This window comes from Doryrhamphus excisus, unplaced genomic scaffold (genome assembly GCF_037039965.1).
Source record: "Doryrhamphus excisus strain RoL-2023G ecotype Guam unplaced genomic scaffold, RoL_Dexc_Guam_v1.1 HiC_scaffold_24, whole genome shotgun sequence".
Classification (NCBI taxonomy): domain Eukaryota; kingdom Metazoa; phylum Chordata; class Actinopteri; order Syngnathiformes; family Syngnathidae; genus Doryrhamphus; species Doryrhamphus excisus.
Genome location: NW_027621862.1, coordinates 5,960,001 through 5,986,244, shown reverse-complemented (window position 1 = coordinate 5,986,244; position 26,244 = coordinate 5,960,001). Strand labels below are relative to the sequence as shown.

At 48.1% G+C, this 26,244-nt stretch overlaps 21 non-coding genes and 15 pseudogenes across 21 annotated transcripts; 32 read left to right on the top strand and 4 right to left on the bottom strand.

The window, feature by feature from the left end:
* Positions 1–841: 841 nt before the first annotated feature.
* trnan-guu (transfer RNA asparagine (anticodon GUU)) lies at positions 842–915 on the bottom strand. The gene has a single exon. It is a non-coding gene; the product is annotated as a tRNA-Asn (tRNA).
* A 291-nt stretch (positions 916–1,206) lies between these two features.
* On the top strand, positions 1,207–1,279 carry trnak-uuu (transfer RNA lysine (anticodon UUU)). Its single transcript has one exon. It is a non-coding gene; the product is annotated as a tRNA-Lys (tRNA).
* A 2,218-nt stretch (positions 1,280–3,497) lies between these two features.
* On the top strand, positions 3,498–3,570 carry trnav-gac (transfer RNA valine (anticodon GAC)). Its single transcript has one exon. It is a non-coding gene; the product is annotated as a tRNA-Val (tRNA).
* Positions 3,571–4,091: 521 nt separating this feature from the next.
* Positions 4,092–4,173, top strand: trnas-gcu (transfer RNA serine (anticodon GCU)). Its single transcript has one exon. It is a non-coding gene; the product is annotated as a tRNA-Ser (tRNA).
* A 1,266-nt stretch (positions 4,174–5,439) lies between these two features.
* On the bottom strand, positions 5,440–5,513 carry trnat-agu (transfer RNA threonine (anticodon AGU)). The gene has a single exon. It is a non-coding gene; the product is annotated as a tRNA-Thr (tRNA).
* A 1,381-nt stretch (positions 5,514–6,894) lies between these two features.
* trnas-uga (transfer RNA serine (anticodon UGA)) lies at positions 6,895–6,976 on the bottom strand. The gene has a single exon. It is a non-coding gene; the product is annotated as a tRNA-Ser (tRNA).
* A 10,906-nt stretch (positions 6,977–17,882) lies between these two features.
* trnak-cuu (transfer RNA lysine (anticodon CUU)) lies at positions 17,883–17,956 on the bottom strand. The gene has a single exon. It is a non-coding gene; the product is annotated as a tRNA-Lys (tRNA).
* Positions 17,957–19,328: 1,372 nt separating this feature from the next.
* LOC144896083 (5S ribosomal RNA) lies at positions 19,329–19,437 on the top strand (annotated as a pseudogene).
* A 112-nt stretch (positions 19,438–19,549) lies between these two features.
* Positions 19,550–19,658, top strand: LOC144896820 (5S ribosomal RNA; annotated as a pseudogene).
* Positions 19,659–19,770: 112 nt separating this feature from the next.
* Positions 19,771–19,889, top strand: LOC144895651 (5S ribosomal RNA). Its single transcript, XR_013626155.1, has one exon. It is a non-coding gene; the product is annotated as a 5S ribosomal RNA (ribosomal RNA).
* A 112-nt stretch (positions 19,890–20,001) lies between these two features.
* LOC144896082 (5S ribosomal RNA) lies at positions 20,002–20,110 on the top strand (annotated as a pseudogene).
* A 112-nt stretch (positions 20,111–20,222) lies between these two features.
* Positions 20,223–20,341, top strand: LOC144897288 (5S ribosomal RNA). Its single transcript, XR_013626858.1, has one exon. It is a non-coding gene; the product is annotated as a 5S ribosomal RNA (ribosomal RNA).
* Positions 20,342–20,453: 112 nt separating this feature from the next.
* LOC144895879 (5S ribosomal RNA) lies at positions 20,454–20,572 on the top strand. Its single transcript, XR_013626387.1, has one exon. It is a non-coding gene; the product is annotated as a 5S ribosomal RNA (ribosomal RNA).
* Positions 20,573–20,684: 112 nt separating this feature from the next.
* On the top strand, positions 20,685–20,803 carry LOC144895375 (5S ribosomal RNA). The gene has a single exon (XR_013625873.1). It is a non-coding gene; the product is annotated as a 5S ribosomal RNA (ribosomal RNA).
* Positions 20,804–20,915: 112 nt separating this feature from the next.
* LOC144896873 (5S ribosomal RNA) lies at positions 20,916–21,024 on the top strand (annotated as a pseudogene).
* A 112-nt stretch (positions 21,025–21,136) lies between these two features.
* LOC144896221 (5S ribosomal RNA) lies at positions 21,137–21,255 on the top strand. Its single transcript, XR_013626422.1, has one exon. It is a non-coding gene; the product is annotated as a 5S ribosomal RNA (ribosomal RNA).
* Positions 21,256–21,367: 112 nt separating this feature from the next.
* On the top strand, positions 21,368–21,476 carry LOC144896018 (5S ribosomal RNA; annotated as a pseudogene).
* Positions 21,477–21,588: 112 nt separating this feature from the next.
* On the top strand, positions 21,589–21,707 carry LOC144895783 (5S ribosomal RNA). The gene has a single exon (XR_013626291.1). It is a non-coding gene; the product is annotated as a 5S ribosomal RNA (ribosomal RNA).
* Positions 21,708–21,819: 112 nt separating this feature from the next.
* On the top strand, positions 21,820–21,928 carry LOC144896477 (5S ribosomal RNA; annotated as a pseudogene).
* A 112-nt stretch (positions 21,929–22,040) lies between these two features.
* Positions 22,041–22,159, top strand: LOC144897060 (5S ribosomal RNA). The gene has a single exon (XR_013626630.1). It is a non-coding gene; the product is annotated as a 5S ribosomal RNA (ribosomal RNA).
* A 112-nt stretch (positions 22,160–22,271) lies between these two features.
* LOC144896877 (5S ribosomal RNA) lies at positions 22,272–22,380 on the top strand (annotated as a pseudogene).
* Positions 22,381–22,696: 316 nt separating this feature from the next.
* Positions 22,697–22,815, top strand: LOC144895665 (5S ribosomal RNA). The gene has a single exon (XR_013626169.1). It is a non-coding gene; the product is annotated as a 5S ribosomal RNA (ribosomal RNA).
* Positions 22,816–22,927: 112 nt separating this feature from the next.
* Positions 22,928–23,036, top strand: LOC144895884 (5S ribosomal RNA; annotated as a pseudogene).
* A 112-nt stretch (positions 23,037–23,148) lies between these two features.
* On the top strand, positions 23,149–23,257 carry LOC144896648 (5S ribosomal RNA; annotated as a pseudogene).
* Positions 23,258–23,369: 112 nt separating this feature from the next.
* On the top strand, positions 23,370–23,478 carry LOC144896619 (5S ribosomal RNA; annotated as a pseudogene).
* Positions 23,479–23,590: 112 nt separating this feature from the next.
* LOC144897037 (5S ribosomal RNA) lies at positions 23,591–23,709 on the top strand. Its single transcript, XR_013626607.1, has one exon. It is a non-coding gene; the product is annotated as a 5S ribosomal RNA (ribosomal RNA).
* Positions 23,710–23,820: 111 nt separating this feature from the next.
* On the top strand, positions 23,821–23,939 carry LOC144895875 (5S ribosomal RNA). The gene has a single exon (XR_013626383.1). It is a non-coding gene; the product is annotated as a 5S ribosomal RNA (ribosomal RNA).
* A 113-nt stretch (positions 23,940–24,052) lies between these two features.
* Positions 24,053–24,161, top strand: LOC144896613 (5S ribosomal RNA; annotated as a pseudogene).
* Positions 24,162–24,273: 112 nt separating this feature from the next.
* LOC144895462 (5S ribosomal RNA) lies at positions 24,274–24,392 on the top strand. Its single transcript, XR_013625965.1, has one exon. It is a non-coding gene; the product is annotated as a 5S ribosomal RNA (ribosomal RNA).
* Positions 24,393–24,504: 112 nt separating this feature from the next.
* On the top strand, positions 24,505–24,613 carry LOC144896704 (5S ribosomal RNA; annotated as a pseudogene).
* Positions 24,614–24,725: 112 nt separating this feature from the next.
* LOC144895604 (5S ribosomal RNA) lies at positions 24,726–24,844 on the top strand. The gene has a single exon (XR_013626108.1). It is a non-coding gene; the product is annotated as a 5S ribosomal RNA (ribosomal RNA).
* Positions 24,845–25,175: 331 nt separating this feature from the next.
* On the top strand, positions 25,176–25,284 carry LOC144896781 (5S ribosomal RNA; annotated as a pseudogene).
* Positions 25,285–25,396: 112 nt separating this feature from the next.
* Positions 25,397–25,505, top strand: LOC144895913 (5S ribosomal RNA; annotated as a pseudogene).
* A 112-nt stretch (positions 25,506–25,617) lies between these two features.
* Positions 25,618–25,736, top strand: LOC144897238 (5S ribosomal RNA). The gene has a single exon (XR_013626808.1). It is a non-coding gene; the product is annotated as a 5S ribosomal RNA (ribosomal RNA).
* A 112-nt stretch (positions 25,737–25,848) lies between these two features.
* LOC144895545 (5S ribosomal RNA) lies at positions 25,849–25,967 on the top strand. The gene has a single exon (XR_013626048.1). It is a non-coding gene; the product is annotated as a 5S ribosomal RNA (ribosomal RNA).
* Positions 25,968–26,079: 112 nt separating this feature from the next.
* LOC144896463 (5S ribosomal RNA) lies at positions 26,080–26,188 on the top strand (annotated as a pseudogene).
* Positions 26,189–26,244: the final 56 nt, after the last annotated feature.

The following is a 26,244-nucleotide window of genomic DNA, read 5'->3' as shown; positions in this document are numbered from 1 at the left end:
CTTCTAGTTAAAAGGCAGGCACCTCACATCGTTTCCATAAAGTACCAAGGGATTGTCCTGTTGCCTTTGTATTTTGTGGGCAAAAAGGAGGCGTTTGCAAGTGGACCTCAGACCCTATCACTGGTCACCTGAACAGGGACTTGAATCCCGGACACTCAGATCAAAAGTCTAATGTTCAGGTGACTGGCTCAAACTTTGTCTTGTCTGACCACTCTTTTGTCCAGAAGATATTTGGCCAAAGTGGTCTGTTTTCTTAAACCTGCAAATGTCCAAATACACAAGGGTATTGTCTTTGTAGGGAGCATTGCAGTACATGTGACATGTATACTACATATGACATCAGAAATGATGGGTATTTATTCAACAGAACAAGAACAACATTTCTTTTAAATAACAGCATAGGAGCTGATGAAACACAGAGAAGGCACTGCTGGGATTTGAACCCAGGATCTCCTGTTTACTCGACATGTCTGTCAAAAGATCACAACAGTATACAGTGTCTTCTCTTACAGGCCGCTGCTTACCAGTTGATGGGGTTTGACTTGATTCCTTTTAACATAAAAGCATTCCGTCATCTCTTAATCTATAATCCTGGCTGGCGCTTTTGCAAAAGCTAATATTTTCATGCAGAGCTTCTGTGTTTCACCAGACCTTTGCAGAAACAAACTGAAATCTGCGACTTGATCAACCTAACTTCTGATCAAATGTGTTGGACCATGGAAGCTGTAATGTGCTTTTGAAAAGTCATTGACACACAGTTTGCCAATTGGGACCCACACAAGTGCTGTGCGAGAGTGGAGCGCAAACATGAACGAACAGTGACACTGATGCTTCCAGAGAACGTCCCTGGGTGGGCTCGAACCACCAGCCTCCCGGTTAACAGCCGAGCGCGCTGACCGATTGCGCCGCAGAGACTCACACCCTGCCAACTTTTGTTCACATACTAACGCATGCTATGCTTCCAGCATGCCCTTTGTTTTGGATGGGACTCGCACCTTCTGGTGTAACAATCGAGGCATTGCAAACCAGGACACCAGCTTTACTCTTTGATGAACGCAAAAGAAGAAGGGAAGATAAGGGATAGGGAGGAGAGGGGAAAGATGCGAACGCCTTTGTTGAGAGCCAGAGAAGAAGCGCTCATCTCTGCAAGGTCAAGTACAGTATGCCAGAAGATTTTACGTTGTGAGTTGTCCTGAGTCAACAAAGGCCTGGATAGCTCAGTTGGTAGAGCATCAGACTTTTAATCTGAGGGTCCAGGCTTCAAGTCCCTGTTCAGGCGGTGAAGGTAGGCTCCTTCCCTGAAATGTTAAACCTACTTCCTTTATCCTCCTTCTGTGGTCAAGTACAGTATGCCAGAAGATTTCTGCTCCTCCATCCTCAAAACCGAGAAGGCCAAGGAGATGACCGTGCACACAAGGAATAACGTGTTTAAGTAACCCTTTTCGACCAAGCAACATTGCGATCTTCCAGGACTGTGGGTAAATGCCATTCTCAATAATTCTGTATAATTGAAGATACAGTACGAGACAGGCACTTTGACCAGCTTAGCCACAGCGCCAGCTGTGCATCTGGCACCAACACAAAAACAGTTCGCCAATGGGGAAAAATGTTCATACAAGGGAGGGAGTCCAAAGTCCAACACGTGTGAATTGAGAGTCCCTGGGTGGGCTCGAACCACCAACCTCTCAGTTAGCAGCCAAACGCGCTGACCAATTGCGTGACAGAGACTACAACAGCACACAAGGAATAACTTGTTTAAGTAAACCTTTTCGACCTAGCACCTTTGCGATCTTCCGGGACTGTGGGTAAACACCATTGTCAATAATTAAATTGAAGATATGGCATATGGGCTCCTGAATCAACTTTGCTGCCGCCCTCAGTAACCTCCCAACCAAATTATAAATACCACATGGCTCATCGCTTTTAATGGAATGCAACAGTTTTCCTACCTCATCTACACTTACCCTCTTAAATTGAAAACTACGCAGTTTATCCTACATTGTCTTGTTCTTTATAATAGAATCTGACAGTCTACCGTCAACATCTATCATCTGATCTCTAATCAAATTTACTTTATTGATAAAAAATTGAGAAATATTTGCCAATTTGGACAATTGTCAATCTGCCCCCACTTTGGACACATCGTCGTGTTTCATTGTTTGGCAACCACTTTGTGACTTCGCCTGTCCCCTTAAAAATCCCTTCCTTCAGGTTTCCATAGTGTCGTGGTTGTCACGTTTGCCGAACACGCAAAAGGTCCCTAGTTAATTTCACAGCCAACCAAGTTAGGAATTGTGGTCATACAAGAAGGGGGTTTGTTTTTTTGTATTTCGAATAAAATGTTTTCTGCATTTTTAACAATTTTCCACAGGAAAGACATCTTTCAGATGTATCAACAAAAGAGTTGAACTGCCCAATGTGGGGCTCGAACCCAAGACCCTGAGAGTAAGAGTTTCATGCGCTACCAACTGAGCCAAACAGGCCTTTTTCAGCTGCAGATATAATTTTTTGTTTTTCTTTTTTATCGATGTGGCCACCTTGATGTTTGATCAATTCCACAGACAACCTTGTTTCTCAGGGAACAGAAGGAGCGAGACTTTCAGTCATCAGTAGTTCTACAAACTCCGACTCAGGCCACATCTTTGTACCCGACATTTCCAATTTATGATGATGAATTTAGGATTTATGATCACTCTGCAACTGCCTCTGAACAGACACCCATGTCCACCCTCTCTTGGGGAACATTTGACTCGACTCAATTAAATGACACACTCAAACCAAAAGACCATAGTTGGAATCCTCCCAACCCCGTTGGCACATCATGTCCCCACCCCGAGGTTATCAAACTCGCTCCCAAGGAAATGTTGGAACTTGGCAAAGCATTAAGAATGGCAAGAAGTAGGATTAAGAATCCTACTTCTTGCCAAAAGCCTACCCTATGGTAGAAGATAAGATATGCCTTTATTCGTCCCTCAGTGGGGAAATGCAAGGTCCCGCAAGTTCCGCAACAGCAGGGGGAGTACTTCAGTATGTTTACAGACCATGGACTCCTCCTAAATTTAGATACATAGCCTTATCCATGCCAAAACCATACAACAACCTCGACCAAATCCTGACTGACATATGTAACTGACTTGGTACATAATCACCGTCTCAACGGAACTGAATTAGCCCAACTGTTGACATTGACCACAGGCTCCAAGTATGGTGCTTTTTGTACGGCCATTTAGCCAATTCTGCCAAAGGGGAATTCAGAACACCCTCGTGGCCCATTACCATTTTGATGGTACCTGGCGACTTCAACCAGTGAACTCCACTGTACCGCTTATCCTCATCAACGGACTGTAATCCCCACCCTTTACCAGCATGGGGACATTCCAACCCAAAATGAGAACACACTGGACCAGGTACACAGCAACATAGTGCATGGCACAGACACAGCTTCACCCTACCCCCACTTTTAGCCCAGACTGAAAAAGCAGAGAAACCCCTTTGCAGCTGAAATTGCTCAGTTGGGAGAGCGTTGGACTGACTATCTAATGGTCCCTGGTTCAATCCCAGTTTTCAGCACAATTGCTGTTTACATTGTGAGTTGGCAAATAGTTTGTAAAGGGGTGACTTTACAAACAGCCAATTACATATTAAGACCAGACAAGTGCTGTTGGGAGGTGACATACAGAATCCTTATGCATATCATGTTACAATCAGACACAAGGCATGGCAGGTGTGTGTAGCTTTTGTAATTGTATTGTCTGAAAAGACAAGATTGTCTGTCCACTTGAAGTGTGGTGATGTAAAAATACACTAGTTTTGACCACACCTGTATTTTAGTAAACATTATTAGCATGCAATGAATCAAAGTATAAGGTACGATGTCGGAGATCAAGAACGCTTTTGTTGGGAAAAAAAGCCATAACATATCATTTCGACAATACGGGTATCAAACCCGCTATTTCTTGCATGTAGAGCAAGAACTCGAGCCTTTGAGTTAAATCCCCCCGCTGCACAAGAAGGCTGCCACAATTTCTGCAACACCAAAACACTAATTAAGATGTGTCATTTTGAGTCAGCAAGACCATGTCCACAAAGGAGATGAGGTGACCGAGAGGTTAAGGTGATGGACTGCTAATCCATTGTGTTCTGCACGCATGGGTTCGAATCCCATCCTCATCGGACTATACTAATGCACCAGTTTTGACACCACCTGTGTTTTTAGGAAACATCATTAGAATGCAATTAATCCAAGTATCCGGTACGATGTGGGAGATTGAGAATGCTTTTTTGGCAAGAAAAAGGCATAATATACCATTTGGAGAATGCAGGCATCGATTCCACTTCATCTCACATGCGAAGTGAGCGCTCTTGTATGAGCGCGTCATACAAGAATGGGATTTGTTTTTGTGTACTTCGAATGAAATGTTTTCCGCATGTTGCAGAATATTCCACAGGAAAGAAATCTTTAAGATGTATCACCAAAAGAGCTGAACCGCCCAATGTGGGGCTCGAACCCACGACCCGGAGATTAAGAGTCTCATGCGCTCCCGACTGAGCTAACCGGGCCTTTTTCGGCCAAGATATCACTTTTTAGTTTTTTTTCAATTGATGTGGTCTTCTTGATGTTTGATCAGTTCCACAGCCAACCTAGTTCCTCAGGGAACAAAGGAGCGAGAGGTTCAGTCATAGCTGAGAACTTTGGAAGTGTAGTCATCTTAACCCTCCTGTTATGTTCATTTGTCAGGAACAGCCATGATGTTCCCGGGTCAGTTTGCATGTTTATTTATCTGAAAGATGTCCAAAACCAAAAAAATCCCCACAAGCATTGTTAGTTATTCACTACTAACTCCATTACTAACTATTCTATCAATGTTTAGTGCAATGGTGTACCTTACCTCTCACAGGTAATGGTTTAATTCATTTTAATTAATTAATTAATTAAATTAATCAGAGGCATCATGACCAGTCTGCATCAAAACATTATCTGAAATCCTGTGGCAGGTTTCGGGCATTGATTCCTAATTCAGTTGCCATCCCTGATAGATGGTAATGGCAATGGTAATCATGCCCGCGTGGCAGGCGAGTCTCTTTGCTTGTCTGACGTCTGTGTCGCATCCTGATTGGCTGGCACCAAATGTCAACGACACGAGCGCGGCCCCCGCTTGGCAAGTGAGAATTCTACCACTGAACCACCAATGCCACGTGGGGACACACTGTAAGAGAAAAAAATTCAACTGTCAAGTGGATGAGCCTCTGCAAAGTGGCGCTGAATGACAACACATCACAATGTCATACTCTTTGGATTCAAGCACCTTCTGGCGTAATGGGATCCACAACAATCACGTCAGCTGTGGATGCAACGTCAATTCGTTCTCGAAGGGCAAGTGACAAAAAGACATACATGGTTCAGAAATCAGCTGCCAAAGTTTCACTGACCAAGCACCCAGGCACTGCTGGGATTTGAACCCAGGATCTCCTGTTTACTAGACAGGCACTTTGACCAGCTTAGCCACAGTGCCAGCAGTGCATCTGGCACCAACACAAAAACAGTTCGCCAATGGGGAAAAATGTTCATACAAGGGAGGGAGTCCAAAGTCCAACACATGTGTGAATTGAGAGTCCCTGGGTGGGCTCGAACGACCAACCTCTCAGTTTACAGCCAAACGTGCTGACCAATTGCGCGACAGAGACTACAACAGCATGACTGCTGTAAGGTTTCTGTTACGGTCTGTTACGTTTCAGGTGTCATTCTGAATACTGCCCTTTCGCAGGAAAAGGGCCTTTGTACTTTTTCAACATGAGCTCTAAAGAAAGGTATAAGCTGAGATATGCTGCTTTGGCCGGGAATCGGACCCCGGCCTCCCGCTTGGCAAGCGAGAATTCTACCACTGAACCACCAATGCCACATTGGGAAACACTGTCGGAGAACAAATTAAATTGTCGAGTGGATGTGCCTCTGCAAAGACATTCTTGTGGGGGACAAGCTCAACAGTAGGAATGTTAAGAGAACTTACCAGTCCGCTATCAATGAAGCTCTCGTCCGCCCCAGAGTCAATTAATGCTGTGGTAGGAGAAGCTTCCCCCGCCCAGGATATTGTACCTTCCACCTGAAGTCGGCCCACCAAAGCGGATGACGCAGCCGGTGTGGTTGGAGCGGGCAGTGCCAGCAGCTGGGAAATATCCCTGGTGGAGGAAGAGCGTTAGCGTGCTTGGCGAACTGGACAGTGGGAAATTGTGTGTAGAACTCCCACAGTACAGGCACAGGCGTAGACGGTGACTCTTCTCCGCTGACGAAAGGCGACTGGCTCCCAGTTGCATGGGGACGACACTCCCAATGTCGTCAGCCGGCGCTCCGCTGCTGGAGCAGGGAGAGAGGAGTGGTGCCGGAAGAGCCCCAGGAGGTGGGATTTGGAGCCGACGTGTGGGTCGGAGAGGCTCCGCCCGATACGCGTTTCGTAGCGCCTTGTCATTCCAGCAGCTCTCTGCAGCTATCCCGGTTAGCTCAGTTGGTCAGCGTGTGGTGCTAATAACGCCAAGGTCATGGGTTCGACCCCCGACTCTTCTTTATGTGCTCCAGGAACAACAAAATGGCGACAACCCACTGGCCCCCATATCCAACATCACACCACCCACCTGTGAAACACCCTCGACAAGGCCGCTGAAAGACCGGGGAGAGGTAAAGAAAACAGCATGTCAAAGCAGAGTGGCAACAAACCTCTCGGTCACCGAGACTGCAAGAAGCAGATCAATGGGGACAGTGGAACCCATTATCCTCTACCCAAAATTTAGACCACCATTGTAGAGAACGCGGGCCGCGAAAGGACAACACCCCAGCCCTCATAACCAACAGTACTCCACCACAAGGTAAACAGCATGGCGGCAACAAATGCCCAGCCAAAGCGTCACAGACAGGATTCCAACCTGTGCGGGGAAACCCCATTGGATTTCAAGTCCAACGCCTTAACCTCTCGGCCACCGTGACTGCTTGGAAAAGACCAATGGGGCCAGGTGACCCCATTGTCCTAGAACCAAAATTTTGCTGATGTCAAGGATCAGCTGGCAACATGTGCATGGGAGGAAGACACATGGTTTGTGTGAGGGGCTACACAAGTCTTTCCACTTCTCGTTAAAAGCCAGGCACCTCACATCGTTTCCATGAAGTACCAAGGGATTGTCCTGTTGCCCTTGTATTCCCTTGTATTGTCCTTGTATTCCATCCATGTACTAACCAGGCCCGCCCCTGCTTAGCTTCTGAGATCGGACGTTTTCAGGGTCAATCAAGGGGGGCGAAGCCCACATCAGGAGGTTTGCCACCTGTTAGCAGGGTGCCCCACCATCTGAACAGGTGCTCTTTAAATGAGTTTAACAACACCAAAACTGATTTTCTTCTAAACACCACTCTCGACATAACAAATTTTCTACGGACAAAGACAATGTTCCAATCCCCAAAAGGTGAAAAAATATCCTTTACAACTGTTCACCCAGCTCTCTCCATCGACTCTCCCATCATCTTTGTCCTCTCTTTGGAGGGAGAAGAGAGGAGGTCTGGATTGAATCGGAGAGGCATTTTACACAAATCAATCCATGAACCAGGAACTGCCACAGCAAAAGGCCTCAAAGCGGCCCACGCCTGTAAGGCTTCCCTTACAAAGTTCAGGAAGACCCCGAGCACTGGGCTGGGGGGCAACAGACAAAGATTAAATACACCAAAATTATTTAATACACCCAGATCCTTCAGGAAAAACTCCTTCCAGGGAGCCCGACAATCTGGATCCAGAAATTTTCTGAGCACGTTTAGTCTCAGTGCCTGTTTCTTCAAGACTAAATCAATTAAATTCAGACCTCCCTTATCAACATCGTGCGGCTCCTTTTGAGTGTCCTCTGTTGTCAGTGAACCTCACAAGGTCACAGTTTTTTTTTCCTGATCAGGGCACCGTTTTAGGTTGGGTGGATGAGTGATCGAAGGCGCCAGATTAAGGTTCCTTACGCTCAGGAGGCTCTGGTTGAAATCCCACAGCTGGCATTTTCCTGGTCAGCTCCGTTATCCACGACTGGAATGATTTGGCAGCAAAAGACCATCAGATTGTACAAGACACCTGAACACCTTGAGAAGAAGATTAAGAAAGGTTTTGTTCTAATGAGAAGGGTTTGTTTAACCGGACTGGTTGTTGCAACCGCAACCCGACTCGAGGTTCAACGTGACATTGTGACATACAAAAGAGGAACTCCCCGTCGGGGAATTGAACCCCGGTCTTCCACGTGACAGGCGGAGATACAGTCCACTATACTAACGAGGAATGCTGCTGAGTTGATGTGGTGTCGATTGGCCAAAGGGGAATTCAGAACAGGCTCGTGGCCCATGACCGTTTTCATGGTAGCTGGAGACTTTAACCACTGAAATCCATCCTGCTTATCCTCATCAACGGACTGTATTCCCCACCCGTTACCAGCATGGGGACATTCCAACCCAAGATGGGAACACACTGGACCAGGGACACAGCAACATAGTAGGTGGCACAGACACAGCTTCACATTGCCCCCACTTTTAGACCCGACTGAAAAAGGACTCTCTTGCTTGGTGCTAACATGATGACCATTAGCATGTTAGCATTTAAGCTAATTTACTCATGTCTTAAGGCAAATAGACACATGGCATGATGTGGGGACACTATGGGTGTCAAGTCAAACTTGAGATTTAGACACATCAACAAAATGGGAGGAGGAACCTTCGTGACATCAATCGCGGCCGGACCGGAATAAGTGGCGCACACCAGCGCAGGTGAAGCAATCAAGCAAACAGCGGCACCAGGCAGAGACTGTTTCACTATCGTTTGTAAGTCGCCATAAAAATCAGAGCATCTACAAACACCAGTGAGGCAGCCGGTAAGACGCCAAACTGTTTCAGTGTGAAGAATCGGTGCTAACGATAGCTTAGCCACGGCGTCTAGTGTGTGGCTTGTTTAATGCTCACGTGCACTGATGTGTTAAACGCTTGTTGGTATAGTGGTTAACTTGATTTAATGTGGTTGAAATTGTGACGGGTGTAAATAGTTAGCTTATATTGTTGCGTATGTATTAAGTACGTTTATTTCACTTTGGTTTGGAAATGTGATTTGAAAGCTAACTGAATTTTATTTAATTTTATTTAATGCTAAGGGCAATTAAGAGAAAGCATGGCTGAGTTATATTGTGCAAATTTTTCTTGTGTACAATCGCAGTTAAAATTAAGAATTAATTAATTTAATAATTAATGTTCATTAATAATTTAAGAACACATTAAAATATAATATATAAATAAAAACAGCAATAAATATATGGGAAGTGGTGGAATTCATACCTGATTCATGCTTACCTGGTATTATAGTAAAGCCTAATTTGCTTATTCTCTTTTGCAGTAATTTGTGAGGCATGGATTTGTGACTTTGCACAGAATTTAAATGTTTCTTTCTTTATTTTTTTATTGAAAGGTTTTTCACCTAATTTCAAGTGGCAAACTGCACCCTAAATTGCAAGTGAAAATGAAAGATGCAAAACAGGACAAGCCGCTTATTTATTGAGTGAATACGCTTCCTACACCTCTGGGTAGATGGCTCATCCCCTTCAAGTGGGGATTGTATGAAACCCAAAGGGAACTTGACAGTGAAAAACCGGGAGACCGGGAAACGGGACAGCCAGGAGAGTGGAAATCCGGGAGCTCCAGCTGGATCAGCTAGAGGAAAAACCTGGAGTCCTGGCGGGAAACAAGCAAACAGTCAGCTTGGGAAAAGGCATCACCAAGAAAGACGTTAAGGCATCAAAAGAGTTGGACTTCTGTGAACGACCAGCAGGTGGAGACATGGACCAAGCGAGTGGAAAAGCTGTGGAGCAACTTAAAGTGGAGAGGACAACAGCCAAGAGAATGTTTTCTCGCCTGGTTAACAGTATAACAAGAACATATGCTGATATGTCTGAAGAGGAGCTCAGGGACAGCTACAGTAAACTCACAATTGAGGCTGGAAAGGTCATGCAGGCAAATGATGATGTGGAGGCTGGACTTATTGCAGAGCTGGAGGCGGAGTTGGACGCAGGTGAAGAAGCTGTGTTAACCAATCAGCAAAAAGCCGATCTGGAAAAAACTGCAAAAGAGTGTGAGCTGAAGCTAAAAGAGACAAAAAGCATAGTCCAGGAAGTTCTGTGGGCCAACTTTGGAAGGATTGAGATGTCAATCGCAGTCCAGGCAGCAGAAGAGGAGTGTGAGCGTGTTGCTGCTGTTCGGCTAGACATCAGCCAGGAGGCGTATGATTTCATGCTCAACCACCTGAAGGGGCTGGCAAAAACTGCAAAGGAAGCGTACAGGCAGTGGCAGCAATGGGTCCCTCCAGATGCACAGCATGAATTACAATGTCGTCTAAAAGAGCTTGATCTCCACATCCCCATGTTGGTGTCTAGAAAGGCTGATGTCATACAGGCAAGGATAAAGGATGATGCTGAAAGACAAATGCAGTCATCGGTTAACTTGAGTAATTCCACCCCATCCATAAAGTTAAAACCAACAGCCCTCCCCAAGTTTACTGGCAACAAACGTGACTTTTACAGATGGAGGAAAGACTGGGAAGCACTTCAAAAGCAGGGGGAGCCAACCGGCTCAAAAGAGGTGAAGAAGATTCAGCTGCTGGACAGTATTGATGATAAAATCACAAGAGATCTGCAGCTCACCACTTACAACACTGCTGATGACATCTTCCGTGTCCTGGGTAATCGCTATGGCAACCAAACCTCCATCGCCATTGAAATTGTGGAAGAGTTACAAAAAATGCCAGCTGTCAGGAGTACTCAGCCACGGAAGATAGTGGAGCTGATTCAAACTGTGGAGAAGGCACTTCAGGACCTGAGTGACCTTGGAAGCACGGATGCTATCAAAAATCCTCTTGTCACAAAATCCATTGAAAGCAAACTTCCAGAAAGTCTCAAAAAGGAATGGCTTGTCTATGTGGCTGATAGAAGGAATGCTGTGGCCCCAGAGAACCGATTCGACAGCCTCTTGGCATTCCTCAAAGAGCAAGAAAGCATATATGAGCAGCTCGAGCAGCTAATAGAGGAGGAGCCAAGCAGGAGAGAGGCCAGGGTGGAGCCAAGACATGCCAGAACCAGGTCAGCCATGGCAGGCAGCAGCTCTGTAGGGTGTGTGGTTTGTGGGGACCCCAAGCACAGAAAGAAACTTTACTTTTGTAAGCAGTTCCGGGGCCTAAAGCTGGCAGAGAGGAAAGCTGCTGTTAGAAAGTTGGGGGCGTGCAGAGAGTGTCTCGAGGTCCATGATGACAGCTCATCCTGCAAACCTGGCTTTCTGTGCAGAAACCAAGACTGCAAAGATGGAAGCACTCCTGCGCACCATTATTACCTGTGCCCCAACGCTGAGACAAGGGGAAATAACGCAGGTCAGAAGAGGAGCAGGTTTGGTCCAGAGGAGGATAAAGGCAGGAGGAGATACACAGAGGAGCAAGAGGAGTTCTTCAGTAAACTCTCACCTGAGCTGGCAAAACAATGTAGAGACGTGTTTTCCAATGTTGCTTCCAGAGTCTTCAACACTGTAAAAGACCAGCCGGGCCTCTTAATGGAAAGTGGGCTACAAGAGCTGCCGGTGGTAATGATGCTTCTAGAGGTAACAGCAAATGCTGGCCAGAAGATTGGAACATTAATTGATTTGGCGTCAGATACCAATTACATAACCCACAAGGCTGCAAGTAGGCTGAACCTCAGAAGTGAAGTGATCACACTAGTTGTCCACGGAGTGGGAGGAATGAAGGCTTGTGTTGAAACAAAGCGATACCTCCTGAAGATTCGAGTAAAGACCCCCAGAGGCACTCTCAAACTGCACCAGTTAGTTTGTTATGGACTTGACAGCATTGCAGACGTCCACAGGCATGTGACACCAAGTCAGCTCCAGAAGTTCTTCCCAGAAGTGTCACTGGATGAGCTGGTGAAACCAAGAGAAATAAACCTGCTCATCAGCCACAGGGAAGGTCGACTAGCACCTCAGAGAGTCAAAGCCGTCGGGAACCTTGTGCTGTGGGAAGGACCCCTGGGAAAGACTGTTGGAGGATCACATCCCGAACTCTTTGAGAAACTCACAGTGTCAGCCCACATGTCCAAGACACACTTTGCCAGATCAATGAGAGCAGCAGCTGTTAAGTATGAGGAACTCACCAACAGGGACCCAGAGAAACCTCCACCAAACAGCCAAATCACCATGCAGATCCAGGAGTCAAAGACTTCAGCCACCCATCGGGACTTCCTAGAGTGGTGGAGGTGGGATAGCATCGGAGCGGCATGTGAACCTAAGTGCGGAGGTTGCTGCTGTGGAAACTGCCAGCCAGGAGGTAAAGAAATGACTCTTGCTGAGGAGAGGGAGCTTGAGGTAGTCAGAGAAGGCCTCACTTATGTCATGGAGGACAGCCATAGCAGGGAGCCACACTGGCATGCCAGGTACCCATGGCTAGAAGATCCCGCCTCTTTACCAAACAATAAGAGGACAGTTGAGGCCACATTTCTCAGAACTGAAAAACTCGCCAAAGGACCCGAGTGGAAGGTTGCTTACGCTGCACAAGTGCATGACATGGTCGATCGGAGGGCTGCAGTCAAGTTGTCAAACAGCATGATCATCAACTGGGATGGGCCAGTATGGTACGTAAGCCATCTCATTGCTCCTAACCCGCACTCTGTCACAACCCCTGTAAGGCTCGTCTGGAACAGCAGTCAAAAATTCAGAGGTGTGAGCCTGAATGACCTGCTAATGAAAGGCCCAGACGTTCTCAACCAGATTCGTGCTGTTCTTCTCAGTTTCAGGGGTGGAAAGTATGCTGCTCTGGGGGACATTGGGGAAATGTATAATTCAGTCTGGTTGGAAGACAGAGAGGTGCACCTGCACAGATTCTTGTGGCGTGACTCAGAAGAGGAGGAACTGGGAGAGTACGCCATCACAAGAGTAAACATTGGTGACAAGCCAGCAGGGTGCATTGCACAATTAGCAATGCGTGAAACTGCTAACCTCCCTCCTTTCACCCACCTTCAAGAGGAACGGCAAGTTCTCCAAAAAGACAGCTACGTAGATGACATTCTTACATCTCACAACGACCTAGACCGACTGAAAACCATAACCGCAAATATGGAGCGCATCCTCAAAGCTGGAGGGTTTGAGCTCAAGCCTTGGGTCTTTTCTGGGCAAAGTGGGAGGAAAGAGTGTAGTGACAGGCTGGAGGAAAAAACAACAGGAACCATGATCCTACCAAACCAAATGTGTGATGATGACAACAAAGCGCTTGGTCTGGGCTACATGGTAGAAGAGGACAAACTCCATATCATGGTCGCGATCAACTTCTCAAAGAGAAAGAAAAAGATGCGACTTGGCCAGGATCTTCTTCTAGAACAAATCAGAGCCCAGACACCAAACCCCCTGACATGACGAGAGCTGCTCAGCCAAGTATCAGGGCTGTATGATCCACTCGGCCTGGTAACTCCTGCAAAACAGAAGGGAGCCATCCTGGTTAGGAGAGCATTCCAAGAAGCAAAGGGCGGAGGCCATCCAGTAAAAGAGACATGGGACACAGCACTCTCAGATAACCTCAGGGAAGATGCAATAAAACTTTTTGAGGAGTATGTCCAGCTCGGCAAAGTCAAGTTTACCAGAGCACTGACTCCTCCAGGCTTCACTGAAAGACCCACAGCAATCACCTTTTCTGATGGAAGTGAGCACGCTTATGGAGCCGTGATCTACTTGAGGTGGAACTCAAACCAGGGCCCAATCATCAGATTAGTGGAATCCAAAGCCAAACTAACTCCCTTGGATCAAAGAGGTGAAGCTGTCAAAGCAGAGATGTGCGGAGCAGTGTTTGCCTCACGGCTGAAGAAATACTTTGAACTTCACAGTCGCATCCAAGTTGACAAGTGGTACCATTTTGTTGACAGCCAGACCGTCCTTGGTGCTATTCAACGGGATAGCTATGGCTATCAGACATTCTTTGCCAACAGGATTGGGGAGATTCAGAGCAACACAAGGATTCAGGACTGGTGGTGGATTCCTGGCCCACAGAACATTGCTGATAGAATCACCAGAGGAGCCACTCCTCAGGACCTGGATGAGAACTCAGAGTGGCAGAATGGTTCAAAGTTCCTGAGCCTGCCAATGGATGAATGGCCGATCCAGTGTGCCAAAGAACTTGCAGCCACAGCCAGAGAAAGTGTCAACAAGCTGCAAAAGAAGGCATTTGCTGCTGCGCTTACGAGAGCAAAGGCAATGAAACAAGAACCCAAGCAGGACCCAGGACAGAGTCGCAAAGAGAACCAAACAGAGCAGAGGAGACCACTTGCAGGCTCAATCATCCGAAGCCTAGTGGATGTCAAGCGGTTCAGTGATCTAACTCGACTGGTCAAGACTGTTGCATTTATCTGGAGAGCAGCAAAAAAGTTTGTCCGACAAAATCAAGCCATGGACAGTCCAAAGTGGGAGGCAGTCTGTTCAACGGGAGTCATCACAGTAAGGGAATGACAGGATGCACTAAGAGACATTTTTCTTGCAGCACAAGAGGGTGCAACGATCCCAAGAGCAACTTCAGACAGACTGGTAGTTTATAAAGACCAAGATTCTGGGCTGTTGGTTTGCGGGGGCAGAGTGCAAATCTTCAAAGAAGATCAAATTGTTGTCCCCATCCTTCCCTATGATGCCTGGGTGTCCACTCTTCTGGCGCGGGCGGCCCACAATGAGTTTCATGGCGGAGTTGCTGAAACCCTTCTCAAAATGAGGAAGAAGGCATGGGTCATAAAGGGGAGGAGAATCGCTCAGAAGGTTGTTGATGGCTGCTTAGTCTGCAGAAAGGCAAAAGCAAAGAAATGTCAGCAAGTAAAGAGTGACTTACCGCCAGAGAGGACTGAGCCTGCTGCACCATTTGAATTCACATCCGTTGACCTCTTTGGACCCTATCAAGTAAAGGATGATGTCAAGAAGAGAGTGACACTCAAGGTCTGGGGAGTTGTCTTTTGCTGCATGGCCAGTAGAGCTATCCACACCGAGCTAGTTAACACCCTGTCAACCGAGGGCTTCCTCATGGCCTATCAAAGGTTCACAGCTTTCAGAGGGCATCCAAGGAAAATCTGGTCAGATCCGGGCACCAATTTCATGGGAGCAAAGCCAGTCTTGGAGGAAATGTACAGATTCCTGGACGACCTAAACAGAGCAGGCTTGGAGGAGACCGCAGCCAAAAACAGGACAGAGTGGATGTGGAAAATTCATCCGGCCGACTCTCCACACAGAAATGGTGCTGCAGAAGCCGCTGTTCGCATTGTAAAGAGGGCACTGCACAGTCTTGGGAAGGAGCTTTCACTCAGCTACAGTGAGTTCCAGACAACTCTTCATATTGCAGCCAACCTTGCAAACGAGCGGCCAATCGATGCCAGGGTGCAGAGTCGAGAGGACTGCATTCATTATGTCACTCCCAACAGTCTTCTTCTTGGGCGAGCATCTCAGAGTGGGGACATCAAAACCTTCGACTTTTCCAGCTACCCCTACAAGAGACTCAGAGCAATGCAGTCCGAGGTGACTAAGTTCTGGAGGAGCTGGAGCCAACTCGCAGGTCCCAACTTATTCATTAGGAGCAAGTGGCACACAGCGCAGAGGAACGTCACCATTGGGGATATTGTCTGGGTAAGCGACCAAAATGCGCTCAGAGGACAGTTCAAGCTTGGTAGAGTCGTCAGCACAAATCCAAACAAAGAAGGCATTGTGAGGGACGTCAATGTCAGAGTCTTCCCAAGCTACTGCGTTCCCTTGACAAGAGCTCTGAAAAAGAAAACCACTCATCCAAAGGAAAGGGAAAAAATCCAAGCCATCATCCTTCACAGGGACGTCAGGCGACTTGTCGTCTTACTACCTGCAGAGGACCAGTTCTATATCAGCAATCAATCCTGTCGACCACCAAGTTTGCCTCTAAAGCCGGCGATCTCCCCAGTGTTTCCATAGGAAGATCGAGTGGGAGGTGTCAAGTCAAACTTGAGATTTAGACACATCAACAAAATGGGAGGAGGAACCTTCGTGACATCAATCGCGGCCGGACCGGAATAAGTGGCGCACACCAGCGCAGGTGAAGCAATCAAGCAAACAGCGGCACCAGGCAGAGACTGTTTCACTATCGTTTGTAAGTCGCCATAAAAATCAGAGCATCTACAAACACCAGAGAGGCAGCCGGTAAGACGCCAAACTGTTTCAGTGTGAAGAATCGGTGCTAACGATAGCTTAGCCACGGCGTCTAGTGCGTGGCTTGTTTAATGCTCACGTGCACTGATGTGTTAAACGCTTGTTGGTATAGTGGTTAACTTGATTTAATGTGGTTGAAATTGTGACAGGTGTAATTAGTTAGCTTATATTGTTGCGTATGTATTAAGTACGTTTATTTCACTTTGGTTTGGAAATGTGATTTGAAAGCTAACTGAATTTTATTTAATTTTATTTAATGCTAAGGGCAATTAAGAGAAAGCATGGCTGAGTTATATTGTGCAAATTTTTCTTGTGTACAATCGCAGTTAAAATTAAGAATTAATTCATGTGTATTAATAATTTAAGAACACATTAAAATATAATATATAAATAAAAACAGCAATAAATATATGGGAAGTGGTGGAATTCATACCTGATTCATGCTTACCTGGTATTATAGTAAAGCCTAATTTGCTTATTCTCTTTTGCAGTAATTTGTGAGGCATGGATTTGTGACTTTGCACAGAATTTAAATGTGTTTCTTTTTTTTTATTATTGAAAGGATTTTCACCTAATTTCAAGTGGCAAACTGCACTCTAAATTGCAAGTGAAAATGAAAGATGCAAAACAGGACAAGCCGCTTACTTATTGAGTGAATACGCTTCCTACACCTCTGGGTAGATGGCTCATCCCCTTGAAACCCAAAGGGAACTTGACAATGGGACTGCCTTAACACTTTTGGACCTTGAGGCTGTTTTGCTAGTTGTTTTTTTTTTTTTTTTTACCCCGGACACAGTCTCTTTGAGAGGAGGCTGCGGTCCATCAGGACCAAAACCTCACGCCACAAGAACAGTTTCTTCCCGTCTGCTGTCAGCCTCATCAACAAGGCCCAGAACCCCCCCCCCTGACACTGTTCACACCCCACCTCTGCCTCACCCTGCCACTTTGAAACTCTATATGCGTTAAATTAACGCTCAGTTTGGACTCTTGGGAAAAACAATCAGACTGCACTTCTGGAATAACAAACAAAAAACATATATTTATACTGCATTCTGTATATTTTGTATTTTAATTTTTTAATCGATGTGTCTGCACCTACTTCACCAAAACAAATCCCCAGTCGAGGTCAGCAGGCCCCGTCTCCACTGTAAACAGTGTGGACTGGGCACTGCTTCCCTTTTCAGAGGCGCCGGACGGTTTGCCAGAACCCCTTCGAGGCCGACCGAAAGTTGTGCTCCATGGCCTCACCGAATTCCTCCCACACCCGAGTTTTTGCCTGGACAAGCGCCGAAGCCGCGAACCGTTTGGCCTGACAGTACCTGTCAGCTGCTTTCGGAGTCCCACAAGCCATCAATGCTTGATAGGACTCCTTCTTCAGCTTGACGGCGGCCCTGACCTCTGGTGTCCACCATCGGGTTCGCGGCCTGCCACCACGACTGGCACCGACCGCCTTGCGGCCGCAGCTCCGGTCAGCCGCCTCAGCAATGGAGGCACGGAATATGGCCCATTCGGACTCCATATCCCGGTCCTCCCCCGGGATGCAGGTGAAGCTCTGCCAGAGGTGAGAGTTGAAGACTCGACGAACGGGAGACTCTGCCAGACGTTCCCAGCACACCCTCACTACTCATTTGGGTCTACCAGGTCTGTATCACCAAAAGACCTGAACCGCCCAATGTGGGGCTCGAACCCACGACCCTGAGATTAAGAGTCTCATGCTCTCCCGACTGAAGCTAACCGGGCCTTTTTTGGCCAAGATATCACTTTTTAATTTTTTTTAATTGATGTGGTCTTCTTGATGTTTGATCAATTCCACAGCCAACCTAGTTTCTCAGGGAACAAAGGAGCGAGAGGTTCAGTCATAGCTGAGAACTTTGGAAGTGTAGTCATCTTAACCCTCCCGTTATGTTCATTTGTCAGGAACAGCCATGATGTTCCCGGGTCAGTTTGCATGCTTATTTATCTGAAAGATGTCCAAAACCAAAAAAAATCCCCACAAGCATTGTTAGTTATTCACTACTAACTCCATTACTAACTATTCTATCAATGTTTAGTGCAATGGTGTACCTTACCTCTCACAGGTAATGGTTTAATTAATTTTAATTGATTAATTAATGGCACAGCGGTCTAGTGGTTAGTGCGCAGACCTCACAGCAAGGAGACCAGGGTTCAATTCCACCCTCGGCCATCTCTGTGTGGAGTTTGCATGTTCTCCCTGTGCATGCGTGGGTTTTCTCCGGGTACTCCCGTTTCCTCCCACATTCCAAAAACATGCTAGGTTAATTGGTGACTCCAAATTGTCCATAGGTATGAATGTGAGTGTGAATGGTTGTTGGTCTATATGTGCCCTGTGATTGGCTGGCGACCAGCGACCGGAACACAGCTGGGATAGGCTCCAGCATCCCCCACGACCCTCGTGAGGAAAAAGCGGTAGAAAATGAATGAATGAATGAATGATTAATTAATTTAATTAATCAGAGGCATCATGGCCAGTCTGCATCAAAACATTATCTGAAATCCTGTGGCAGGTTTCTGGCATTGATTCCTAATTCAGTTGCCATCCCTGATAGATGGGAATGGTAATGATAATCATGTCCGCGTGGCAGGCGAGTCTCTTTGCTTGTCTGACGTCTGTGTTGCATCCTGATTGGCTGGAAGCAAATGTCAACAACATGCGCGTGGCCCCCGCTTGGCAAGTGAGAATTCTACCACTGAACAACCAATGCCACATGGGGACACACTAAGAGAAAAAAAAATCAACTGTCACGTGGATGAGCCTCTGCAAACGACACATCACAATGTCATACTCTTTGGATTCAAGCACCTTCTGGCATAATGGGATCCACAACAATCACGTCAGCTGTGGATGCAACGTCAATTCATTCTTGAAGGGCAAGTGACAAAAAGAAGATCGGACGAGATCTGATCTCGGAAGCTAAGCAGGGGCGGGCCTGGTTAGTACTTGGATGGGAGACCGCCTGGGAATACCAGGTGCTGTAAGCTTTTAATGGTTTCTGCTCTTGCCTGACAGCAGAGGGCGCTGTATGACACTTTTTGCTGGAGTCTAGTTTGGCCTGCGTCGCCTTCAAATAGGATCTTTTCAGTTGACCTGGCAGCTTACGGCCATACTACCCTGAAAACGCCCGATCTCGGAAGTTAAGAAGGGGCGGGCCTGGTTAGTACTTGGATGGAAGACCGCCTGGGAATACCAGGTGCTGTAAGCTTTTTATGGTTTCTGCTCTTGCCTGACAGCAGAGGGCGCTGTTTGACACTTTTTGCTGGAATCTAGTTTGGCCTGCGTCGCCTTCAAATAGAATTTTTTCAGTTGACCTGGCAGATTACGGCCATACTACCGTGAAAACGCCCAATCTCGGAAGTTAAGAAGGGGCGGGCCTGGTTAGTACTTGGATGGAAGACCGCCTGGGAATACCAGGTGCTGTAAGCTTTTTATGGTTTCTGCTCTTGCCTGACAGCAGAGGGCGCTGTTTGACACTTTTTGCTGGAGTCTAGTTTGGCCTGCGTCGCCTTCAAATAGGATCTTTTCAGTTGACCTGGCAGCTTACGGCCATACTACCCTGAAAACGCCCGATCTCGTCCGATCTCGGAAGCTAAGCAGGTGCGGGCCTGGTTAGGACTTGGATGGGAGACCGCCTGGGAATACCAGGTGCTGTAAGCTTTTTATGGTTTCTGCTCTTGTCTGACAGCAGAGGGCGCTGTTTGACACTTTTTGCTGGAGTCTAGTTTGGCCTGCGTGGCCTTCAAATAGGATCTTTTCAGTTGACCTGGCAGCTTACGGCCATACTACCCTGAAAACGCCCGATCTCGGAAGTTAAGAAGGGGCGGGCCTGGTTAGTACTTGGATGGAAGACCGCCTGGGAATACCAGGTGCTGTAAGCTTTTTATGGTTTCTGCTCTTGCCTGACAGCAGAGGGCGCTGTTTGACACTTTTTGCTGGAGTCTAGTTTGGCCTGCGTCGCCTTCAAATAGGATCTTTTCAGTTGACCTGGCAGCTTACGGCCATACTACCCTGAAAACGCCCGATCTCGTCCGATCTCGGAAGCTAAACAGGGACGGGCCTGGTTAGTACTTGAATAGGAGACCGCCTGGGAATACCAGGTGCTGTAAGCTTTTAATGGTTTCTGCTCTTGCCTGACAGCAGAGGGCGCTGTTTGACACTTTTTGCTGGAGTCTAGTTTGGCCTGCGTCGCCTTCTAATAGGATCTTATCAGTTGACCTGGCAGCTTACGGCCATACTACCCTGAAAATGCCTGATCTCGTCAGCTCTCGGAAGCTAAGAAGGGGCGGGCCTGGTTAGTACTTGGATGGAAGACCGCCTGGGAATACCAGGTGCTGTAAGCTTTTTATGGTTTCTGCTCTTGCCTGACAGCAGAGGGCGCTGTTTGACACTTTTTGCTGGAGTCTAGTTTGGCCTGCGTTGCCTTCAAATAGGATCTTTTCAGTTGACCTGGCAGCTTACGGCCATACTACCCTGAAAACGCCTGATCTCGTCCGATCTCGGAAGCGAAGCATGGGCGGGCCTGGTTAGTACTTGGATGGGAGACCGCCTGGGAATACCAGGTGCTGTAAGCTTTTTATGGTTTCTGCTCTTGCCTGACAGCAGAGGCCGCTGTTTGACACTTTTTGCTGGAGTCTAGTTTGGCCTTCGTCGCCTTCTAATAGGATCTTTTCAGTTGACCTGGCAGCTTACGGCCATACTACCCTGAAAATGTCCGATCTCGGATGCAATGCAGGGGCGGGCCTGGTTAGTTCTTGGATGGGAGACCGCCTGGGAATACCAGGTGCTGTAAGCTTTTTATGGTTTCTGCTCTTGCCTGACAGCAGAGGGTGCTGTTTGACACTTTTTGCTGGAGTCTAGTTTGGCCTGCGTCGCCTTCAAATAGGACCTTTTCAGTTGACCTGGCAGCTTACGGCCATACCACCCTGAAAACGCCCGATCTCGTCCGATCTCGGAAGCTAAACAGTGACGGGCCTGGTTAGTACTTGGATGGGAGACCGCCTGGGAATACCAGGTGCTGTAAGCTTTTTATGGTTTCTGCTCTTGCCTGACAGCAGAGGGCGCTGTTTGACACTTTTTGCTGGAGTCTAGTTTGGCCTGCGTCGCCGTCAAATAGGATCTTTTCAGTTGACCTGGCAGCTTACGGCCATACTACCCTGAAAACGCCCGATCTCGGAAGCCAAGCAGGGGCGGGCCTGGTTAGTACTTGAATGGGAGACCGCCTGGGAATACCAGGTGCTGTAAGCTTTTTATGGTTTCTGCTCTTGCCTGACAGCAGAGGGCGCTGTTTGACACTTTTTGCTGGAGTCTAGTTTGGCCTGCGTCACCTTCAAATAGGATCTTTTCAGTTGACCTGGCAGCTTACGGCCATACTGCCCTGAAAATGCCCGATCTGGTCCGATCTCGGAAGCTAAGCAGGTGCGGGCCTGTTTAGTACTTGGATGGGAGACCGCCTGGGAATACCAGGTGCTGTAAGCTTTTTATGGTTTCTGCTCTTGCCTGACAGCAGAGGGCGCTGTTTGACACTTTTTGCTGGAGTCTAGTTTGGCCTGCGTCACCTTCAAATAGGATCTTTTCAGTTGACCTGGCAGCTTACGGCCATACTACCCTCAAAACGCCCGATCTCGGAAGTTAAGAAGGGGCGGGCCTGGTTAGTACTTGGATGGGAGACCGCCTGGGAATACCAGGTGCTGAAAACTTTTTATGGTTTCTGCTCTTGCCTGACAGCAGAGGGCGCTGTTTGACACTTTTTGCTGGAGTCTAGTTTGGCCTGCGTCGCCTTCAAATAGGATCTTTTCAGTTGACCTGGCAGCTTACGGCCATACTACCCTGAAAACACCCGATCTCGTCCGATCTCGGAAGCTAAGCAGGGGCGGGCCTGGTTACTACTTGAATGGGAGACCGCCTGGGAATACCAGGTGCTGTAAGCTTTTAATGGTTTCTGCTCTTGCCTGACAGCAGAGGGCGCTGTTTGACACTTTTTGCTGGAGTCTAGTTTGGCCTGCGTCGCCTTCAAATAGGATCTTGTCAGTTGACCTGGCAGCGTACGGCCATACTACCCTGAAAATGTACGATCTCGGAAGCAATGCAGGGGCGGGCCTGGTTAGTACTTGGATGGGAGACCGCCTGGGAATACCAGGTGCTGTAAGCTTTTAATGGTTTCTGCTCTTGCCTGACAGCAGAGGGCGCTGTTTGACACTTTTTGCTGGAGTCTAGTTTGGCCTGCGTCGCCTTCAAATAGGATCTTTTCAGTTGTCCTGGCAGCTTACGGCCATACTACCCTGGAAACGCCCGATCTCGGAAGCTAAGCAGGGGCGGGCCTGGTTAGTACTTGGATGGGAGACCGCTGTAAGCTTTTTGTGGTTTCTGCTCTTGCCTGACAGCAGAGGGCGCTGTTTGACACTTTTTGCTGGAGTCTAGTTTGGCCTGCGTCGCCTTCAAATAGGATCTTTTCAGTTGACCTGGCAGCTTACGGCCATACTACCCTGAAAACGCCCGATCTTGTCCGATCTCGGAAGCGAAGCAGGGGCGGGCCTGGTTAGTACTTGGATGGGAGGCTGCCTGGGAATACCAGGTGCTGTAAGCTTTTTATGGTTTCTGCTCTTGCCTGACAGCAGAGGGCGCTGTTTGAGACTTTTTGCTGGAGTCTAGTTTGGCCTGCGTCGCCTTCAAATAGGATCTTTTCAGTTGACCTGGCAGCTTACGGCCATACTACCCTGAAAACGCCCGATCTCGGAAGCTAAGCAGGGGCGGGCCTGGTTAGTACTTGGATGGGAGACCGCCTGGGAATACCAGGTGCTGTAAGCTTTTTATGGTTTCTGCTCTAGCCTGACAGCAGAGGGCGCTGTTTGACACTTTTTGCTGGAGTCTAGTTTGGCCTGCGTCGCCTTCAAAAAGGATCTTTTCAGTTGACTTGGCAGCTTACGGCCATACTACCCTGAAAACGCCCGATCTCGGAAGTTAGGAAGGGGCGGGCCTGGTTAGTACTTGGATGGGAGACCGCCTGGGAATACCAGGTGCTCTAAGCTTTTTATGGTTTCTGCTCTTGCCTGACAGCAGAGGGCGCTGTTTGACACTTTTTGGTGGAGTCTAGTTTGGCCTGCGTCGCCTTCAAATAGGATCTTTTCAGTTGACCTGGCAGCTTACGGCCATACTGCCCTGAAAACGCCCGATCTCGGAAGTTAAGAAGGCGCGGGCCTGGTTAGTACTTGAATGGGAGACCGCCTGGGAATACCAGGTGCTATAAGCTTTTAATGGTTTCTGCTCTTGCCTGACAGCAGAGGGCGCTGTTTGACACTTTTTGCTGGAGTCTAGTTTGGCCTGCGTCGCCTTCAAATAGGATCTTTTCAGTTGACCTGGCAGCTTACGGCCATACTACCCTGAAAACGCCCGATCTCGTCCGATCTCGGAAGCTAAGCAGGGGCGGGCCTGGTTAGTACTTGGATAGGAGACCGCCTGGGAATACCAGGTGCTGTAAGCTTTTTATGGTTTCTGCTCTTGCCTGACAGCAGAGGGCGCTGTTTGACCTTTTTGCTGGAGTCTAGTTTGGCCTGCGTCGCCTTCAAATAGGATCTTTTCAGTTGACCTGGCAGCTTACGGCCATACTACCCTGAAAACGCCCGATCTCGTCCGATCTCGGAAGCTAAGCAGGGGCGGGCCTGGTTAGTACTTGGATGGGAGACCGCCTGGGAATATCAGGTGCTGTAAGCTTTTTATGGTTTCTGCTCTTGCCTGACAGCAGAGGGCGCTGTTTGACACTTTTTGCTGGAGTCTAGTTTGGCCTGCGTCGCCTTCAAAAGGGATTCTTTTCAGTTGACCTGGCAGCTTACGGCCATACTACCCTGAAAATGTCCGATCTCGGAAGCAATGCAGGGGCGGGCCTGGTTAGTACTTGGATGGGGGACCGCCTGGGAAGACCAGGTGCTGTAAGCTTTTTATGGTTTCTGCTCTTGCCTGACAGCAGAGGGCGCTGTTTGACACTTTTTGCTGGAGTCTAGTGTGCCCTGCGTCGCCTTCAAATAGGATCTTTTCAGTTTACCTGGCAGCTTACGGCCATACTACCCTGAAAACGCCCGATCTCATCCGATCTCAGAAGCTAAGCAGGGGTGGGCCTGGTTAGTACTTGAATGGGAGACGGCCTGGGAATACCAGGTGCTGTAAGCTTTTAATGGTTTCTGCTCTTGTCTGACAGCAGAGGGCGCTGTTTGACACTTTTTGCTGGAGTCTAGTTTGGCCTGTGTCGCCTTCAAATAGGATCTTTTCAGTTGACCTGGCAGCTTACGGCCATACTACCATGAAAACGCCCGATCTTGGAAGTTAAGAAGGGGCGGGCCTGGTTAGTACTTGAATGGGAGACCGCCCTGGAATACCAGGTGCTGTAAGCTTTTAATGGTTTCTGCTCTTGCCTGACAGCAGACGGCGCTGTTTGACACTTTTTGCTGGAGTCTGGTTTGGCCTGCGTCGCCTTCAAATAGGATCTTTTCAGTTGACCTGGCAGCTTACGGCCATACCACCCTGAAAACGCCCGATCTCGTCCGATCTCGGAAGCTAAGCAGCGGCGGGCCTGGTTAGTACTTGAAAAGGAGACCGCCTGGGAATACCAGGTGCTGTAAGCTTTTTATGGTTTCTGCTCTTGCCTGACAGCAGAGGGCGCTGTTTGACACTTTTTGCTGGAGTCTAGTTTGGCCTGCGTCGCCTTCAAATAGGATCTTTTCAGTTGACCTGGCATTACAGCCATACTACCCTCAAAATGTCCGATCTCGGAAGCAATGCAGGGGCGGGCCTGGTTAGTACTTGGATGGGAGACCGCCTGGGAATACCAGGTGCTGTAAGCTTTTTATGGTTTCTGCTCTTGCCTGACAGCAGAGGGCGCTGTTTGATACTTTTTGCTGGAGTCTAGTTTGGCCTGCGTCGCTTTCAAATAGGATCTTTTCAGTTGACCTGGCAGCTTACGGCCATACTACCCTGAAAATGTACGATCTCGGAAGCAATGCAGGGGCGGGCCTGGTTAGTACTTGGATGGGAGACCGCCTGGGAATACCAGGTGCTGTAAGCTTTTTATGGTTTCTGCTCTTGCCTGACAGCAGAGGGCGCTGTTTGACACTTTTTGCTGGAGTCTAGTTTGGCCTGCGTCGCCTTCAAATAGGAGCTTTTCAGTTGTCCTGGCAGCTTACGGCCATACTACCCTGGAAACGCCCGATCTCGGAAGCTAAGCAGGGGCGGGCCTGGTTAGTACTTGGATGGGAGACCGCCTGGGAATACCGGGTGCTGTAAGCTTTTTGTGGTTTCTGCTCTTGCCTGACAGCAGAGGGCGCTGTTTGACACTTTTTGCTGGAGTCTAGTTTGGCCTGCGTCGCCTTCAAATAGGATCTTTTCAGTTGACCTGGCAGCTTACGGCCATACTACCCTGAAAACGCCCGATCTTGTCCGATCTCGGAAGGTAAGCAGGGGCGGGCCTGGTTAGTACTTGGATGGGAGACCGCCTGGGAATACCAGGTGCTGTAAGCTTTTTATGGTTTCTGCTCTTGCCTGACAGCAGAAGGCGCTGTTTGACACTTTTTGCTGGAGTCTAGTTTGGCCTGCGTCGCCTTCAAATAGGATCTTTTCAGTTGACCTGGCAGCTTACGGCCATACTACCCTGAAAACGCCTGATCTCGTCCGATCTCGGAAGCGAAGCAGGGGCGGGCCTGGTTAGTACTTGGATGGGAGGCTGCCTGGGAATACCAGGTGCTGTAAGCTTTTTATGGTTTCTGCTCTTGCCTGACAGCAGAGGGCGCTGTTTGACACTTTTTGCTGGAGTCTAGTTTGGCCTGCGTCGCCTTCAAATAGGATCTTTTCAGTTGAAGTGGCAGCTTACGGCCATACTACCATGAAAACGCCCGATCTCGGAAGTTAGGAAGGGGCAGGCCTGGTTAGTACTTGGATGGGAGACCGCCTGGGAATACCAGGTGCTGTAAGCTTTTTATGGTTTCTGCTCTTGCCTGACAGCAGAGGGCGCTGTTTGACACTTTTTGCT